This window comes from Trichechus manatus, unplaced genomic scaffold (genome assembly GCF_000243295.1).
Source record: "Trichechus manatus latirostris isolate Lorelei unplaced genomic scaffold, TriManLat1.0 scaffold00180, whole genome shotgun sequence".
Lineage (NCBI taxonomy): Eukaryota > Metazoa > Chordata > Mammalia > Sirenia > Trichechidae > Trichechus > Trichechus manatus.
The window spans coordinates 2032457-2036901 of record NW_004444116.1 but is presented as its reverse complement, the minus strand read 5'-3'; positions in this window follow the sequence as shown (position 1 = coordinate 2036901).

Sequence of the window (4445 nt, the reverse complement as noted above, 5' to 3'; positions counted from 1 at the left end):
CCCATAGCGAGGAGGAATAGGAAAATGAAGAAAAGAATGATAGGAAAGCTCCTGGCCCGAAGCCTGAAATCCCTTCAGGGAGCGTACGAGAAAGCCCCACCACTCCCGGGGCTATAGCAGCCTGAGATGAGAACGTCCGGGAAAGTTTCCCCCACGGAAAAACCCTGCCGCTCCTGGGGCTGTAAGAGCAGCCCGAAATGGTCGAGTCCTGTACTTACCACCTTCAGGGATTGAGTACGAGCATGTCTACAGCACCCTCACATGGGGCACCATCTGTCGCAGCGGCAGTGAATGTTGGGGCAGCGGAAACAGTAATGAAACGAAGTGGGGCCAGGAGGGTCACTCGGAGGAGTAGACCCCGGCTTCAGTCCCAGGAGTTTATTTATAGTCAATACAGCAAGCAGTGAAGCAAATAACAGAACAATGGACTTTGGGTGCGGGCAAAGGAGAAGGAATTCAGGTAAACAAGCCAACCAGTAAAGGGAAAATAGGTTTGGGAAAACAAGTCATGACAAGTCTCAACATGTTGGGGACAAGTCTCAACATGTTGGGGACAAGTCTCAACATGCTGTGCAGCATAGAGGCCTGTGGGGGCCGCAGTTGTCAATAGTGCAGCCATGTTTAAATGGCATATATCCCCACAGTGTGTCAGTTTGGCTGGGCCATGATTCCCAGTGGTTTGGCAGTTATAAAGTACTTTGGCAGTCGTATAATGATGTAATAACCTCTATGGTGAGATCTGATATAACGTGATCACCTCCATGATGGGATCTGCTGTGAGTAGCCAATCAATTGAAAGGGAGTTTCCTTAGGGTGTGGCCTGCATCCAGTATATGTGGACTTTCTGACAAAGCTCAATGGCTTTTGCTCTTCTTTGAATCCTGCATTCAACTTTTCAGCATCTGACTTCCAGTTCTTGGACTTGGGCCAGCAGCCTGCCAGTCCTACCTGCCGATCTTGAGTTCATCGGCTCCTGCAGCTACCTGAGTCAAGGGAAGCCTCCAGCCTGATGCCTGACCCACAGATTCAGGACTTACCAGCCTCTACAACCACTTGAGCCATTTCCTTGAGATAAATCTCTCTCTCTCTATAGAGAGAGAGAGAGATTGAGAAACAAATCTGTTTCTGTAGAGTCAATTCCGACTCATAGCAACCCTATTATATATATACATATATACACACTTCACTGGTTTTGCTTCTCTAGAGACCCTAGCCTAAGATATTTGAATTTAGAGTGGGGTGCCTTCAGGCACTTACTGGTAGAGCTAAAGAGCTTTGTAACACTTGCCCAAGCAGGGTTGACTCTGGGCTGGCCCAAGAGGCCCAAGGGGATGAAAGGACAAGGAACCTGGAAGGAGAAGTTGAAGAGACAAGCAACTTAGGCAGCAGAACTGCCTCAGTTGCAAAGGGTAGGGCCACCATCCTGGGGTCTCAAAGGGTGGAGCCATGGCTTCTGGGGTTTCAGAGGGTGGGGCCATAGCCTCCTAGGTTTCAAAGAGTCAGATCTTCATTAACTCAGCTTCGAAGCGTGAGACTGCCTTTCACAAGAGCCAGCAGGATGGGGCCAGATCTGCTGCCTAAAGCTGAGGGGGGGGGGGCTGCAATGCCCAAGGGGCAGAAGAACAGAGACTGTTGAGGCTGAGGGAGTAGGATTGCCATTCAGATGGACTAGGAAAATGGAGCCTCTCAAATGTGAGGGAGCAGAGTTGCCTTTCCAGTGGAATTGGAAGGTGTAGCTGAAGCTCCTGTAGCTGAAGCCCAGGGTCGGGGGCTACCACCCAGAATCCAGAGAGTGGCAAACACCAGAGTCTGGAGGGCAGGGCCATTGGCTAAATGGTCTCAGAGAACAGAGGAGTATTTTCAAGACTTGAGAAATAATGTAAATTGTTCTGCTGGGTTTTGGACTTGCTTGGTGCCGGTTACCCCTTCTTTCCCTCCAATGTCTCCCATTTGTAATGGAAATGTCTACCTTGTGCCTGTTCCTCCATTCCATTGTACTTTGGAAGCAGATAACTTGTATTCTAGATTTCACAAATATAGAGGAATTTTTGGAATTTGGAGTTGGAGTTGATTTAAGACTTTTGGGGTGATGTGGTGGAATGAATGTGTTTTACATGTGGCAAGGACATGAATTTGGGGAGCGCCAAGGGGTGGAATGTAATGGATTGAATTGTGCTCCCCAAAAATATGTGTCAACTTGGCTAGTCCATGATTCCCAGTACTGTGTGTTTGTCCACCATTTTGTGAGATGATGTCATTATCCTATGTGTTGTAAATTCTAACCTTTATGATGTTAATAAGGCAGGATTCGAGACAGTTATGTTAATGAGGCAGGACTCAATCTACAGGACTAGTTTGTATTTTGAGAAAATCTCTTCTGAGATATAAAATAAAGAAGCAAGCAAAGAGGAGAAGGAACTCATACCACCAAGAAAGAAGCACGGGAGCAGAGCGTGTCCTCAGGATGTGGGGTCCCTGTGATGAGAAGCTTCTAGAGCACGGAAAGATTGACGACAAGGACCTTCCCTCAGAACCAACAGAGAGAGAAAACCTTCCTCTGGACCTGGCACCCTGAATTCAGACTTCTAGCCCCCTAGACTATGAGAGAATAAATTTTTGTTTGTTAAAGTCATCCACTTGTATTTCTGTTATAGCAGCACTAGGTAACTAAAACAGTGAGGAATAAGAATAGTTATATAAGTTGCTTATATTTCTAAAAAGAAACCTGTTAAGAAGTAAGTAAAAACTATAGTCTATTATTGTTCTACACTTTGCTTTCTCTGCAAGTCATGTGTTAGGGGCATGTACCAAAATCAGTTCCATTTTCTCACCCTGCAAAGCCTTTGCAAGTTACCACTTATCTTAGAAAAGGTTAAAAATATCAAGTCAAAGTTTAAAAGACTATCTCTTATTTCCAACCTTAGATGAAACTAAAGTAGCCTCATTTTAAGTCTCTCAAGAAACACAACAGGAAATAGCGATCAATCACAAGCTCAGCCACCAACTGAATGAAAATGGAGATCTCCAACTTACTAGGAATTCTTTATGGATTACTTGAATATTGTTATTAAAATACCACTTTAATTTATAGAGTTTTTTATTGTATCTGTTTGAATAGATCTTTTAGTGGTATAACAATATATATACTTATCACAGTGTACTGGTGTCCTCATTTTACCAGTTCAGGTTAAGCTTAGCAACTTTATCTTCCTTTTTTCTCCCCATTACTCTCTCTCATTTATAACATAATTGTTTTAGCTATTTCCTCCTCTACATACACTTAGAATCACATCAGATAGTGTTACACTTTGTGCTTCAACCTTCAAACATAATTTAGGAAGCTGAAGAGGAGAAGGAAAGCTTATTGTAGTTACCCATATTTTTGCTTAACGTGTTCTTTGTTCGTTACTGATATTCCAAGACTCCTTCTCTTATTATTTCCTTTCTTTCTGGAGAACTTACTTAAGCTATTATTTCAGGGTAGATCTGCGGGTGACGAATTCTCTTAGCTTTCTTTTGTCTGAGAATATCTTGGTTTTTCCTTCAAAAAGTTTGTTTTTGTTTTTGTGGATTGCAATTTTTTTCTTTCAGCACTTGAAAAATGTGCTACTTCCTTCTGGCCTTCATGGTTTCTGATGAGATGTCCTTGTCATTCAAATTGTTTTTCCCATACAGGTAAGTTGTTATTTCTCTCATTGCTTTCAAGATCTTTTTGTTTTGCTTTGGTTTTAGAGTTCAGAGGTTTTAATTGACTTTTTTGTTTGTTTGTTTCATTCAACTGACAGAGGAAACTCTTCTCCAAAAACCACATAAAAAATCCAAATCTCCAAGTCAGCAGTCTCTGTGCAGTTTCATATTTGGATATTCTAGTGTTTAGAAAACAACTTTACAAGGCTGTCACTTTGGGTTGAGAAATTCATCATGCAAACATCCACACCTGCAAAGCAAAAAGTAAACAAAATTTCAATAAATGTACAAGCAGAGCTTCATGAACCTCTTTCTGTACTCTGTATTCAATGAAAGAAAGAGATTACATCCTTTTTAGCTCCCCAAATCCAAAACATCCCTAAATACTGGTCTTATCTTTCTCTTTAGTATCTCCTACTTTTCATCCTCCATATCCTTCCTCAGAATTACCAAAAGGGTTATTTTTCTGCCTGGAAATAGGCAAAGGCTGTTGTTAACTGCTGTCAAATTGATTACAACTCATAGTGACCTCATGTGTGCAGAGTACAACTGCTCCATTGTGTTTTCAAGGCTTTCACCTTTCTGAAGCAGATTGCCAGGCCTGTCTTCTGAGGCACCTCTGGGTGGATTCAAACCACCAGTCTTGTGGCTAATAACCAAGTGCTTAAGCCTTTGCCCTTCCTCTGCTGTCCTTGTTCTATTTCTTTTTAAAAAATTTTATTTTTTTTATTGTTGTAGTTTAAATGAAGTTTACATTT